The sequence below is a fragment of the Entelurus aequoreus genome, linkage group LG28 (assembly GCF_033978785.1).
Source record: "Entelurus aequoreus isolate RoL-2023_Sb linkage group LG28, RoL_Eaeq_v1.1, whole genome shotgun sequence".
Lineage (NCBI taxonomy): Eukaryota > Metazoa > Chordata > Actinopteri > Syngnathiformes > Syngnathidae > Entelurus > Entelurus aequoreus.
Window position 1 is genome coordinate 27,193,187 of NC_084758.1, and position 16,537 is coordinate 27,209,723.

At 41.4% G+C, this 16,537-nt stretch overlaps 1 protein-coding gene across 1 annotated transcript in view; it reads left to right on the plus strand.

The window, feature by feature from the left end:
• Nucleotides 1-1,552, plus strand: part of LOC133645199 (polycomb group RING finger protein 3) — a 93,592-nt gene extending 92,040 nt beyond the window's left edge. The window contains exon 11 of the mRNA XM_062040070.1: nt 661-1,552. The gene's annotated coding sequence lies outside the window, so the exon portion shown is untranslated. The remainder of the gene's footprint in view (nt 1-660) is intronic.
• Nucleotides 1,553-16,537: the final 14,985 nt, after the last annotated feature.

Genomic DNA, 16,537 nt, shown 5'->3' on the forward strand with positions numbered 1-16,537 from the left:
ATTTGTGTGTACATGCATATATATACATGTATGTATATATGTATGTATATGTGCATATATATGTATATTTATGTGTGTATGTATGTATATTTATACATGTGTATATACTGTATGTATATATATATATATATATATATATATATATATATATATATATATATATATATAATGTATATATATATATATATATATATGTATATATATATATATATATATGTATGTATATATATATATATATGTATATATGTATATATATATATATATATACATGTATATATATATATACGTGTATATATATACATATATATATGTGTGTGTTTATATATATATATATATATATATATATGTATGTATGTATGTATGTATGTATGTATGTATGTATATGTATGTATATATATATGTATGTATGTATATATATGTATATATATACATATACATACATATATATGTGTGTGTGTGTATACATATATATATATGTATGTATGTACGTATATATATGTATGTGTATATATATATATATACATACATACATACATACATACATATATATATTAATATAATATGTGTTTATATGCCCTTCCAAAACTTGAAGACATTCATGTTCTGTTTGGCTTTCAAGATAACTAAAACTGAAAGTCCACATTTCCACTTTGACCACAGAGGTTCCACTGTTGATGTTTTTGCCGGATCGCCCCTTCGAGCGCCAGTCGGTATCTTCCTTGACGCCCAGAGGCGAGCTGCGCGAAACCTTCATGGTTCCAACTCGGCACCACAGCACCCATTTCGGGTCCCTCGGGTCCATTCTGGAGGCGGGATGTTTTTTCCGAGTTCCAGCGTTTGGCTCACGGACGCCTCTAGAACTCACCTACAGACGCTTTGAGCTCACGTGGCGTCCATCAAGCGGCGCACAAAACACGGTGCTGACTCGTCCCCACCTCCACTCTGCACGCACTCCATCTTTTATGTACCCACTTCCTGTTATTCCTCTCCTCATTTTACACTTACTAAAGTTTGTTGTTTACCAACGACGACGAAACATCAGCGTGTTCTTTTTCAGGTCATAAAACCACACCCAACAGTCTGGAAATTGTCGTATTTGCCAGAAAAGAGAGAAGAAAAAAAAAGTGCAATATAGTGTGGAACACATAACTTCATGTCTGTTTCCAGTCAGGTCCTCAGGTCACTAAATGCCTTCTGGTCCTCGGAGCGACCAGGAACTCTCAGCGTTCACTCTTGTACCCCAAACTCACGACTGGGTTCCTTTGTCCATTTTTTCTTTTTTCTTCTGACGCTTTGTGACATTTACCACAAATGTCCCAGGTGAAACCGGCACTTGTTCAGGTGTCCTTTAACTGTTTTCTGCTCCCCTTTTTCCTTTTGTCTACTTTTGTATTTATTGCAGATGTGTTGGAAAATGTCAGTTTTTTTGTTTGTTTTTTTGCCGCATTTCTTTGGAGGGGTTTGAGGGTCTTGAATTTCTTACTTACAAAAACTACAGGAGCTTTTGTCCAAACCTAACTGTGTATTTAATCAATAAATGCCTTTAAAAGTTCTTTGACCGCTCCGTTCAATTCCTTCAAAAAGCCATCTTCGTTGGGACGTTTTGCTCCTCCGACCAGTAGGGGGCAGTGCACTTCCGAGGGGGATGGACAGTCAGGGCTCGAATTTAACCACGGCAACCGCCCTCTCATTTGTCGTAATGCCCTAAAAAATTTAAAATTTGCGGCAACAACTTGCCGTGACCACCCTTGACTTTTTACTTGCTGATGGACAGGGGATATAATGGTCGACGGCATAATGATTAATAAATAAAATTCCAAATGGATTTTACCGTCTCCTTTATAAATGATTAAAACCCTATAATTATTTGTACATTTTAGACAACTGGAAAACAGACACATGCGCACTATGATAGCCTAACATTATAAACATGGCGCACTACCACCGTTAATCTTACTTAGTCAACAGAGCTTTTTTATTTTTATTTTATTTCATTTTTTTAATTTTATTTTATTTATTTATTTTATAAACCTTTTCTTTATAAATTGCACCATTTACAAACAATTGAGAAATAATAATAATCAAAATAAGTACAAAAACAGTACAAAACTACGGAGCCCCTAAAGGGACATGGGGAAAAAAAATTTTGTATGTTTTTTTAATTTATTTTTTTAGACAGAAAGTTTATCATGCGCACGAGATAGTTTCTCCTGCGCACAATAAACTTTCTCGTGCGCATGATAAACTTTCTCGTGCGCACGATAAACTTTCTCGTGCGCATGATAAACTTTCTCTGTCTAAAAAAAAAATTAAAAAAACATACAAACATTTTTTTCCCCATGTCCCTTTAGGTGCTCCGTAGTTTTGTACTGTTTTTGTACTTATTTTGATTATTATTATTTCTCAATTATTTGAAGTTATAAAATAAAAAAAAGTTAGCACTTTAATGTGTATATATAAATATATATATATGTATATGTATATACATATATATATATATATATTTTGCATTCTATTTTAGTTACTTTATTGAGTTTACAACCCCTTGGCGCTGTTTTGTACAGAGCCCCTAAAGGGACATGGGGGAAAAAAATGTTTTAGTAATGTAAATGTATTTTTATTTTTTTTAGACATGTATCTCGTGCGCATGAGAAACTTTTTATAAAGTTATTCAAAAAAAAACGTATAACTTTATAAAAAGGTCCCTTTAGGGGGCTCTGTACAAAACAGCGCCAGGGGGTTGTAAACTCAATAAAGTAACTAAAATAGAATGCAAAAAAAAAATGTATATATATATATATATATTATATACAAAGTGCTCACTTTTTTTGTGCTACATTTACTCTTTTTTTCCTCTAATTCCCCTGCCATACACCTTGGAGTCATATAACTTGGTATGTGACACTTGTTAACTGTGAGCATATTAAGGTTAGCATGTTACCATTAGCATGCTAACTTTTTGTGCTACTTTTGCTACCGTTTAGCCCAGTCATATAACGTGGTACGTGACACTTGTAAACTGTTAGCATGCTATTTTAGCATGCTAATATTAAAGTGCTAACTTTTTTTTTGCTACATTTACTCTTTTTTTCTCTAAATTCCCCAGCCATACACCTTAGAGTCATATAAACGGTAAATGGGTTATACTTGTATAGCGCTTTTCTACCTTCAAGGTACTCAAAGCTCTTTGACACTATTTCCACATTCACCCATTCACACACACATTCACACAAAGTGATGGCGGGAGCTGCCATGCAAGGCGCTAACCACTACCCATCAGGAGCAAGGGTGAAGTGTCTTGCTCAAGGACACAACGGACGTGACGTTGTTGGGGATCGAACCAGGAGCCCTCAGGTTGCTGGCACGGCCACTCCCCCGATTGTGCCACGCCGTCCCCAATATATAACAACATGGTATGTGACACTTGTTAACTGTTAGCATAGTTAGCATGTTACCATTAGCATGCTAACTTTTTGTGCTACTTTTGCTACCGTTTAGCCCAGAGCCATATAACTTGGTACGTGACACTTGCTAACGTTATCACGCAAATGATAGCATGCTAGCAAGCTAACTCAGGCTTGCTAACTTTTTTATCTTTTTTTACACTTTTTTTTTTTGTTGTAATTCCGCAGCCATACACCTTTGAGTCGCATAACTCGGTATATGAAACATGCTGACTGTTATCATGCTATCGTTAGCACACATGCTAAGTGTTAGCATTTTTATGTAAACATGCTACTGTTTTAGGCTAGCTCTGTGGCTCTTTTTGTACAGTTACTGTCAGAAAAATGGTATGTAAATTATCGAAAAACTTTCCGTTCTGAGTTCCCAATGAACAGACAAGAGGCTGTCTTTGTTGCACCAAGCAAAGGCTTGGAAAATTCCATTGTGTATGATGGGAGGAGACGGGAGGGGGTTATCTATTGTCATCCGAGACCTGCCCAGGCCTGAGGCATCTTTTTCTTTTGTGTTAAACAATGACTGTTTACATACTCCCCATTCCTTTAGAAACAGATGTTATGTAAACAGGGAAAGTCCACATAATAAGAGGTGGCGTACAATCTTTCGCCAGGGCGTGCTAAGACACTGTATAAGAGGTTACAGGTCTCCTCAATTGAGTCCAAATTTAATTCTGTCTCTGTTTAATTCTTTGCCTCTTGTCTTGTTTAATAGATGTCATCAGTGTTTGAACCTGACAGTTACACCTACAAGTCACGCATTCAGACCCTCGGCACCATCTAATAAGTACAGCGGCTTCCGGCGACCCCCGGCCGGAGGTCCAGGGCACAGATAGCAGGCCCATCAAAAATTTCCGTGGGCATTTTCTAGTTAATATTATTGTTGAATGCAGATGTTGCGTGGTTACGTTTGCAATGCACAGGAAAGCAGGCTGTGGGACAACACGTGCATTCACTAGCTCGATGCAATCTAAGGAGCAGCAGTGGTGATGCATCACATGCGGAGGCGTTGTGTGGATCATCCTCAATGTTGGGAGCAAGGTGACTTTGGCTTTCCCACCAAGGGTCCTCCTTTCAAGCCGGCTAATCCCCCGCCCCAGGCAGCGGCACACATCCATGCGATTAACCCGCATCGACGAGACTGATGCATCGATCGGCCCGCTTCTTACGTAGCATGTCACTTCACTTCAAATTAGACGGGAGACAAGAGACCATCTTCACTTACTGTGCTGCATTCACGCAGGGGCGTGTTTAGTCAATTAGGGGTCCAGGGCAAACCTGGTCATTTACACAAGAAAAACACGCTCCTGTGCAAGCTTCATATTATTAGAGCTCGATCACTGATCCCGACGCATTTTTGGCAGCACAGTTAAACCGAATGTGGCGCAGTGCTGTTATTGTGAAGGCCGGAAGTGTGTGACTGGTGGGAAAAAGAGAGCTAATGACGAGGGCTGTGAGTCTTTGATCACCACACGATTCGGTTCTTGGGGGTAACGAATCGATTCTTGATTCAAAATCAATACTTTTTGTTTAATAAAATTCAACCCAAACATGTAATAAATTCAATTACAAACAAGGCTACAAGAGAAGTATACCATGCTTTTCTTTTCTTAAATTTTATATACACAGTATATATCAATCAATCAATCAATCAATGTTTATTTATATAGCCCTAAATCACAAGTGTCTCAAAGGGCTGTACAAGCCACAACGACATCCTCCGTACAGAGCCCACATACGGGCAAGGAAAACTCACCCCAGTGGGACGTCAACGTGAATGACTATGAGAAACCTTGGAGAGGACCGCATATGTGGGTACCCCCCCCTCCCCCTCTATATACATATATATATATATATATATATTCATTTATATATATAAATGTATGTATGTATGTATATATATATATATATGTATTAGGGGTGTGGGAAAAAATCGATTCAAATTCGAATCGCGATTCTCATGTTGTGCGATTCAAAATCGATTCTCATTTGGAAAAAAAAATCAATTTTTTGTATTTAGAAAAAAAAAAAAAAAAGTTTTTATTTTTTTAATCTTTTTTTAAATTAATCAATCCAACAAAACAATACACAGCAATACCATAACAATGCAATCCAATTCCAAAACCAAACCCGACCCAGCAAAACTGCAATAAACAGAGCAATTGAGAGGAGACACAAACACGACACAGAACAAACCAAAAGTGGTGAAACAAAAATGAATATTATCAACAACAGTATCAATATTAGTTACAATTTCAACATAGCAGTGATTAAAAATCCCTCATTGACATTATCATTATCATTGAAAAAAAGAATAGTGTCAGAGTGGCTTACACTTGCATCGCATCTCATAAGCTTGACAACACACTGTGTCCAATATTTTCACAAAGATAAAATAAGTCATATTTTTGGTTCATTTAATAGTTCAAACAAATTTACATTATTGCAATCAGTTGATAAAACATTGTCCTTTACAATTATAAAAGCTTTTTACAAAAATCTACTACTCTGCTTGCATGTCAGCAGACTGGGGTAGGTCCTGCTGAAATCATAGCTATGTATTGAATGTATAGAGAATCCTTTTGAATCGGGAAAATATCGTTTTTGAATCAAGAATCGTGTTGAATTGAAAAAAAATCGATTTTGAATCGAATCGTGACCCCAAGAATCGATATTGAATCGAATCGTGGGACACCCAAAGATTCACAGCTCTAATATGTATGTATGTGTATATATATACATATATACTGTATATACACACGTTTGGTCAGGAAAAAACACAGACGCTATTTCATCCCTACAGGCCTGTTTCGCAGGTTTCCCTGCTCTTCAGGGGATTTTATTGAAGTGTCTGTGACTGTTACATATATATAGGTTACATATATGTAACAGGAGCAGCAGTGGTTATACCATAATGACTCACTTGGTGTCAATCTCTCAGGTGTTGACATTTACCAGGAGATGGTTAGTTGTGAATGGAATGATGAAACTGATGAGGTTGAAGGTTGGGTACAGTACAGTTATGACGGAGAAGACTTCGTATGTAAGGTATCGGACACTTCGGTCTCCTTAGACGCATCCTCGCTCATCCATGCGGACTGGACACTGGCCGAGAATTTATGGGCGGCCGAGGGTGGAGTCGGCTCTCTTGGTTGCTTTGTTGGGTCTGCTCCTGTCTCTAATTCCCCCATTACAGCCTACACTCTGGCTCTTTACTCCTGTCACTCCTTGCCTCCACCTTGTCCTCCGTCCACACGTGATGTCACTTCCTGTGCAGAGCCCCCAAATGGTGTCTCTCCTCCAGAAGACGATGCCTCGCCGGTCACCTGCCACGCGACGGGTTTCTGCCCCCCGACCAAGTCGTGTTTTGTAGGAAAGACGGCGAGGAGCTTCACGAGGACGTGGAGCACCGAGAGATGCTCCCCAACCACGACGGAACCTTCCAGATGACGGTGGACCTGACAGTGGAGGTGACGGCTGACGTGGAGGGCTGGCGTCGAGGAGGACTTGGATCACCAAGCTGGAGAGAAGAAACATCCTGAGCAACGCAAGCGATGAAGGTGAGAAAGACACATTTAGTTGAATGGTTGTGTCCTAAAAACAAGAACATTGGAGACGTTTCCTATCAGAACTTTCAGGGTTCTTGATCCATGTCCCAATAATGTTTGATAGGATGCTTGCAAAGTAGTCATGAAGTCTCTTCGACGCTTTTTCACTTTGTGCTTTTTGCTCTCAACAGTCAACTTTAGTGTTGTCGTTGGCGGTCATCTTCATGGTCAAGCGTCACAGAACGAGACAAGGTGAGGGACACAAACGTCTGTCTTCTTCAGTTGAGACGTGAGCTGATGCTTTCATCCGGGCTGCAAAGGTACGGCCAGGCCTGGCCCTAACCAATCTGGCGCCCTAGGCAAGATTTTAGGTGCAGTGAAGTGTATATACTCACAAGAAACCGAATAGCTTTGTCTTTGACCTTTTTTTTTACTTAAAGAAAGCAAATTAACATATTATATGAGAATGTTATGTTATGATTATCTTTAACCGAATCACAGCATTGCTCAAATTAAAAAACAGCATTCCCTCTCATGTGATATTGCTTAATTAACATTAATGATGTGCACTTTAACAACTAGGCTTACAACTATACCTAATATATAAAGGGGTGGAGAAGTGACTATTACCTGCAGGGCAAACATTAGCTAACCAGAAGGCAATAACAATGTAAACAAAAAACACCTGCTTAAAAGATCTAATACAAATGTCCCTGAGGAATGTAAGGTGAGAGTACTGTAATTACCTAACGTTACATTATTATTTTCCATAACAATTTAGCCCCCTCCACAATATTAACCCGACGTTAAAACAGAACTAGCTATTTATTGATTAGCAATTGCCGAATCATATAACATTAGCTTAATGCTAAAGCCAGGTTACTATCACATTCTGTAACAGACAAATAATTTCATGTAGGCTAACGTTACCTACCTGCTACCTCTGTCTTTTACTCGTTTCTCCTCCTCTTCTTATCTCTTTTTTCTTCCCTGGGCACCTGACAGTTTTGGCCGTTTTGACATCTTGTGTTGATTTTTTGATGTGGTAAGAGTCATGATACGGGAAGGGAGGGGGCGCACCATAGGGGTGGGGGCGTAATGTTGTAACAAATAATATTTCTATTAAATAGGCTTTACTTTGCATTTTAATTAACGTGGGATTATTTTTTGTATCTAGAAATAATAGTATTTCCACATTCACACACACATTCACACACTGATGGCGGGAGCTGCCATGCAATGCCCTAACCACGACCCATCAGGAGCAAGGGTGAAGTGTCTTGCTCAAGGACACAACGGACGTGACGAGGTTGGTAGAAGGTAGGGATTAAACCGGGAACCCTCAGGTTGCTGGCACGGCCACTCTCCCGACCACGCCACGCTGTCCCCGTAGTGATGGAGACGTTTGTTGCGAGTTTAGCCTGCAAAGCACTTCCGTCCTTTCTGTTCGTGAAAGTACAAGTAAAAGACTTCGTCCATTAGGAGTAACTTTGCTGACTCATTCAAACGTCACAACTAATGTCAAAGATGTGATATTAGTGAAGATGCACCTTCTAGATCAGGGGTGTCAAAACGTAGGCCCCACAAGATAAAAATTAGCTGCAATTTTTTTGATGGAAGAAACTGCTGTTCTAAATGTGTCCACTGGATGTCGCAATAGCAATTCAAGTGTGACCCACGTCACACATAAAGATGACAATTCAGCTGATTTTGAGCGCCCTTTGGATCGGCTTCCACTATTCCAATCGACGCAGGTGCAAACAATCAGCTGTTCCTGTTGTGACCGGCAGCAGATGGCGTCAGACTGATGCTGACAATACCTTCTTTCACTGTCAATTATCCACTCAATGGACAAAATAACAAAAAGGTACGCTGATAAAGACTTAAGTCAACATGACCATCATCCTTGTGGTTAGAGTTCCGTGCAGCGCTCGCAATTGTTTGACGGCACAATGGACCGGCCAGCCAGCAACACGGCACTCCAGGACTGGGCCCACCGTGCCAGCGCAGGGCCGCAGTGAGTAGCCAAGGACGAGGTACAGGAGAAGCAGGAGACAACCGGCCCAAAGCCAGCGAGAGACCACACTCCACGGAGGCGGTGGAGGACAGGACGCCCCGCTCCGGGCCCAGCACAGGCCCGCAGTGCGACGTACCCGGCCGAGGACGAGATACAGGAGAAGCAGGAGACAACCAGCCCAAAGCCAGCGAGAGACCACACTCCACGGGGGCGGTGGAGGAGAGGACGCCCTGCTCCGGGCCCAGCGCAGGGTCGCAGTGAGAAGCACCCGGTCGAGGACGAGGTACAGGAGAAGCATGAGACAACCAGCCCAAAGCCAGCGAGAGACCACACTCCACGGGGGCGGTGGAGGACTGGACGCCCCGCTCCGGGCCCAGTTCAGGGCCGCACTCAGACGCACCCGGCCGAGGACGAGATACAGGAGAAGCAGGAGACAACCAGCCCAAAGCCAGCGAGAGACCACACTCCACGGGGGCGGTGGAGGAGAGGACACCCCGCTCCGGGCCCAGCGCAGGGTCGCAGTGAGAAGCACCCGGTCGAGGACGAGGTACAGGAGAAGCAGAAGACAACCAGCCCAAAGCCAGCGAGAGACCACACTCCACGGGGGCGGTGGAGGAGAGGACGCCCCGCTCCGGGCCCAGCGCAGGGTCGCAGTGAGAAGCACCCGGCCGAGGACGAGGTACAGGAGAAGCAGGAGACAACCAGCCCAAAGCCAGCGAGAGACCACACTCCACGGGGGCGGTGGAGGACTGGACGCCCCGCTCCGGGCCCAGTTCAGGGCCGCACTCAGACGCACCCGGCCGAGGACGAGGTACAGGAGAAGCAGAAGACAACCAGCCCAAAGCCGGCGAGAGACCACACTCCACAGGGGCGGTGGAGGACAGGACGCCCCGCTCCGGGCCCAGCGCAGGGTCGCAGTGAGAAGCACCCGGTCGAGGACGAGGTACAGGAGAAGCAGGAGACAACCAGCACAAAGCCGGCGAGAGACCACACCCCACGGGGGCGGTGGAAGACAGGACGCTCCGGAAACTTTCCACAGCCGGAGGGATAAAACCATCTTGGATTCCAGTCACACACTTCCTGACAATTTTAGTAATTTTTGGATTTTGTCTAAATTAGACCCTAGTGTGAGTCTTAGACATTTTTTCATGGATCTGTGTGGTAGCGTAATGGCGCCTAGTGGCCTACTTGCAGGGTTAAAGGTCAGGCAGTGCGTGTTTTCATCAAGGCTTGTGTGTGCGGAGACAGGAGCGGCACGAGTGTGTTCCCGCATTGTTTTCCCGCCTAAGAGGTGAGCCGACCACTAATTAGTCTTAACGAGAGCACAGATAATGAGGGGCTGAAAATCACACGGCTCTCATTTAGCCGCGGAGGAGCCGGCGCGATGGCGCTAAACCACTGCTAAAGGTCACCCAGAGGCCGCGGCGACATCGACTTTCCCCGTGTTGGACGTTCTTTTAACATACCCGTCGACCTCGTTAACTGGCAGGGCCAATTAGCCAATGGCCAGGACCTCAGAGGGCACCTCTGTCGCACTGTGGCTCCCTATTGTGTGCTGTAACGCTGATGCAAGCACTCGCTTTTGCTACTAAAAGAAACATATTTGGTCACTGACCATGTGACTTTCACCAGCCAATCAGCGGAGAAAAGTACAGCGACCCTCACTGACAACAACATTACGGCCTAATTCAACAAAGATAGAGTAGATGTGCTTATGGCGGGGGTCAGCAACCCGCGGCTCTTGAGCTGCATGCGGCTCTTTAGTGCCGCCCTAGTGGCTCCCTGGAGCTTTTTCAAAATAGGATTGAAAATGGAAAAAAAAATTGGGGAAAAATATATTTTTGTATGTTTTTTGTTTGAGGACAGACATGACACAAACCTTCCCAAATGTTAGAAAGCCCACTGTGATACGCGTGTACAGGGGGGAAGAAGACGGCACAGACAGGAGGGATGCCGTTTTAGCTCTATTTATTATTCATATATATATATACACTACCGTTCAAAAGTTTGGGGTCACATCGAAATGTCCTTATTTTTGAAGGAAAAGCACTGTACTTTTCAATGAAGATAACTTTAAACTAGTCTTAACTTTAAAGAAATACACTCTATACATTGCTAATGTGGTAAATGACTATTCTAGCTGCAAATGTCTGGTTTTTGGTGCAATATCTACATAGGTGTATAGAGGCCCATTTCCAGCAACTATCACTCCAGTGTTCTAATGGTACAATGTGTTTGCTCATTGGCTCAGAAGGCTAATTGATGATTAGAAAACCCTTGTGCAATCATGTTCACACATCTGAAAACAGTTTAGCTCGTTACAGAAGCTACAAAACTGACCTTCCTTTGAGCAGATTGAGTTTCTGGAGCATCACATTTGTGGGGTCAATTAAACGCTCAAAATGGCCAGAAAAAGACAACTTTCATCTGAAACTCGACAGTCTATTCTTGTTCTTAGAAATGAAGGCTATTCCACAAAATTGTTTGGGTGACCCCAAACTTTTGAACGGTAGTGTATATTTACAAAAGTATGGAGTGTGAAACTAATCCAAATGTGTATGTGTGTGACTATGTGTGGAGATTAACTGAAGAGTGTTACCCGGAAGTGTTGAGCAAGGTGCGGGAGTCCAAAGTTGTTTATACGGCCACCCTCAGTGTGACCTGTATGGCTGTTGCCCAAGTATGCCTTGCATTCACTTGTGTGTGTGAAAAGCCGTAGATATTATGTGATTGGGCTGGCACGCAAAGGCAGTACCTTTAAGGTTTATTGGCGCTCTGTACTTCTCCCTACGTCCGTGCACCACTCCGTACGTTTTAAAAAGTCATACATTTTACTTTTTTAAAACCGATACCGATAATTTTCGATATTACATTTTAAAGCATTTATCGGTCGATAATATCGGCACTCCGATATTATCGGACATCTCTATATCTAATGTATTTGTACAGAATTTTTAAGTGGAATAAATACTTTATTAAAATTGATAATATTGTATTACAGGCTCCGATACTAGCAGTCCTACCAGTTAACGTCTAAATGTCCTCCAATAAACACCCAAGCTTGGTCTTTTCTTCTATTTATGTGAAGTCATTTACTAAAAGGTAAACATGGTAGGCTATAGGCTACTAGGAACTAGCAGCTACACAACAGCTAAACATACAAGCTTTTGACATATGTAATAATTGTTCTTAATTTCTAAAGTAAATCTGTACAGCAGATATGATCATCTACATCAGGGGTCCCCAAACTACGGCCCGCGGGCCAAATACGGGCCGCCAGCGTCCAAAATCCGTCCCACAGGAACACTCAATTTTTCTATTTTTATTTGTCCAAACGCTTCCATGTTGGCTACCTCTCTTTGTTTATAATGTCTATTTTCTACTGGATCTACGCTCTATTTTATGCTCCCCTCTTTTTGCTGCCGCTGTTACATATACTGTAATATTGTACATCAGGGGTGTCCAACTCGTATTAGTTCAGGGGCCGCATGGAGGGAAATCTGCACACACGCAGGCCGGACTATTGAAATCATGGCATTAAAACTAAAAAATAAAGACAACTACAGATTGTTTTCTTTGTCTTTACTTTGGACAAAAATAGAACAAACGCATTCTGAAAATATTACGATAAAAGTATAGAAAAAAATACTCGGCAGCGGTAAAGTTTAGATCAGGGGTCTCCAAATTACGAATACGGCCCACAGGAAGTGTCAAGTTTTTTTTTTAAATTTGTCCTTTCTAATCTATTTTCTACCGCTTTTTACTTTCGGGGCCTCCTAGCCATTCAGGCAAATCATTTTGTCTAAAAATGCATTTCATCGTGCTCGGGCGAGCGTGCGGCAAGTGCACACTCTTTTACTCAATAAGTGCGTAAGGAATATATATATATATATATATATATATATATATATATATATATATATATATATATATATATATATATATATATATATATATATATATATATATACTACCGTTCAAAAGTTTGGGGTCACCCAAACAATTTTGTGGAATAGCCTTCATTTCTAAGAACAAGAATAGACTGTCGCGTTTCAGATGAAAGTTCTCTTTTTCTGGCCATTTTGAGCGTTTAATTGAGCCCACAAATGTGATGCTCCAGAAACTCAATCTGCTCAAAGGAAGGTCAGTTTTGTAGCTTCTGTAACAAGCTAAACTGTTTTCAGATGTGTGAACATGATTGCACAAGGGTTTTCTAATCATCAATTAGCCTTCTGAGCCAATGAGCAAACACATTGTACCATTAGAACACTGGAGTGATAGTTGCTGGAAATGGGCCTCTATACACCTATGTAGATATTGCACCAAAAACCAGACATTTGCAGCTAGAATAGTCATTTACCCCATTAGCAATGTATAGAGTGTATTTCTTTAAAGTTAAGACTAGTTTAAAGACATTTCAATGTGACCCCAAACTTTTGAACAGTAGTGTATATATACTACGTATATTGCCAAAAGTATTTGGCCATCTGCCTTGACTCACATATGAACTTGAAGTGCCATCCCATTCCTAACCCATAGGGTTCAATATGATGTCGGTCCACCTTTTGCAGCTATTACAGCTTCAACTCTTCTGGGAAGGCTGTCCACAAGGTTGCGGAGTGTGTTTATAGGAATTTATTCCAAAAGCGCATTGGTGAGGTCACACACTGATGTTGGTCGAGAAGGCCTGGCTCTCAGTCTCCGTTCTAATTCACCCCTACGGTGTTCTATCAGGTTCAGGTCAGGACTCTGTGCAGGCCAGTCAAGTTCATCCACACCAGACTCTGTCATCCATGTCTTTATGGACCTTGCTTTGTGCACTGGTGCACAGTCATGTTGGAGGAGGAAGGGGCCTGCTCCAAACTGTTCCCGCAAGGTTGGGAGCATGGAATTTTGGTATCCTGGAGCATTCAAAGTTCCTTTTACTGGAACTAAGGGGCTGAAAAACAACCCCACACCATAATTCCTCCTCCACCTGATTAGGTCACCTGATTCAGATCCTTTGGATGGGTGGCTAAATACCTTTGGCAATATAGTAGTATATGTATATAAACAGCCCGGCCCCCGGCCAAATTTTTTTAACCCAATGCGGCCCCCGAGTCAAAAAGTTTGGGCACCCCTGATCTACATCAACAACATGATTTGCCTGAATGGACAGTACAGGTAAAAAAAAAAAAATCTTTATGAACAAGAATCGCGATGAATCTATTTTTTGACATCCCTAGCGTAGACTGCGTACTTAGTGCGTGCGCGGATGATGACAGTGTGTTTCTGTCTTACAATAATCACTTTAATAGCCAACATGCATAGACAAAATATATAAAAAAAACAAAACCACAGCATTGGTTTGGTGGACATGATTCTTTTCTAGTAAGAGCGCTCAGTGTGTGTGCGTCATTTAGTTCCTAAGCACCTGACAACAAAGACCCCGGCTAAGTTAACGGTACAAAAGCATCGCGGCGTTCCGACTGTAAAGAGTCCAAGCTGGGACTCTCCGGCTTTGATCCCTCCGCGCTGGCTTCTTGCAGGACGGAAAATGGCTCCTCTAATTATCCGACAACACAATGGGGCTGCTCTCTTCCTGCTGGTTGACATTTGGATCTGAGGGGGAGTAATGAAAGCAATCAGTCGCTGGGGTCCGACGCACCACACTGGGTGCCTCGTTTGTGACAATGTTTACCCCTTCTGTTTTGTTTCCGAGTCGGTCGCCGTGGTTACGCGGGCCGAGCCTGTCCACTACCTGTGATTGATCATGTCGCACTATTTGAGCTACTTTGTGCTATGATGCTGTGCAATGAAAGTCAACAATTCAAACACTTCAGGCCTGAACACAATAAATATGTCATTACGTCATCATTATCGATAAGCAGCAACTACTGTCTAGTTTGAGGGTCAGCATCCCGTGGCTCTTTAGCCCCGCCCTAGTGGCTCCCTGGAGCTTTTTCGAACATGGAAAATGGAAAAAAAAATATATTTCTTGTTTTACTATGGTTTCTGTAGAAGAACAAACATGACACAGACCTTAATTGTTAGAAATCCCATTGTTTATATGAAACATGCTTCACTGATGAGAGTATTTGGCGAGCAGTCCTTGAACTCACCGGGGTTTGTTTACATGTGCAACTTTCTCCGACGCTGCCACAGAAAGACGTGTTTTATGCCACTCCTTCTTTGTCTCATTTTGTCCACCAAACGTTTTATGCTGTGCGTGAATGCACAAAGGTGAGCTTGGTTGACTTGTTGGAGGGCTAATCAGGCACATTTGGTCGATGCATGGCAGCAAGCTAATCGGTGCTAACATGCTAGTATGTACATATTGCATCATCATGCCTCATTTGTAGCTATGTTTGAGCTCATTTAATTTCCTTTACATACATTTGCTTTTCTGTGTTGTTTGTGTGCCATGTTGTTCCAGGCCACAGCAAACGTGACCCAGCTCGCAAAGATTGTAATAAATCCATTCGAAGAAGACAGCCTGCCGTTTCCTTTAACTTGTACACACACATCTATACCTTTGGCCATTCTGAGCCAGTAATTTCCAGAAGTTATCTCGTCCTGTGAGAAGCCTCCATTTTACTCATGATTTGCCAATGTTGCAAAAATGTGTAGAATAAAAATTAAAATACAACATTTCTGTCAACAAAGATTTGCGTCAGCCTTTGATAGTAGGCTAATATAGCTACTATAGCCACTTACATCAAGTGTTGCCTTCATTATAACACTTATATAAGACTTTTAAAGTCATTTTGATAGTAGGCTAATATAACTACTATAGCCACTTACATCATGTGTTGCCTTCATTATAACACTTATATAAGACTTTTAAAGTCATTTTGATAGTAGGCTAATATAGTTAATATGGACACATCATGTGTTGCCTTCATTATAACACTTATATAAGACTTTTAAAGTAATTTTGGTAGTAGGCTAATATAACTACTATAGACACATCATGTGTTGCCTTCATTATAACACTTATATAAGACTTTTAAAGTCATTTTGATAGTAGGCTAACATAGCTAATACAGACACTTACATCATGTGTTGCCTTCATTATAACACTTATATAAGACTTTTAAAGTCATTTTGATAGTAGGCTAATATAGACAATTACATCATGTGATGCCTTCATAATTACACTTATATAAGACTTTTAAAGTCATTTTGATAGTAGGCTTATATAACTAATATAGACACTTGCATCATGTGTTGCCTTCATTATAACACTTACATAACACTTTTAAAGTAATTTTGATAGTAGGCTAATATAGACACTTACATCATGTGTTGCCTTCATTATAACACATATATAAGACTTTTAAAGTCATTTTGATAGTAGGCTAACATAGCTAATACAGACACTTACATCATGTGTTGCCTTCAGTATAACACTTATATAAGACTTTTAAAGTCATTTTGATAGTAGGCTAATATAGACAATTACATCATGTGATGCCTTCATAATTACACTTATATAAGACTTTTAAAGTCATTTTGATAGTAGGCTAATATAA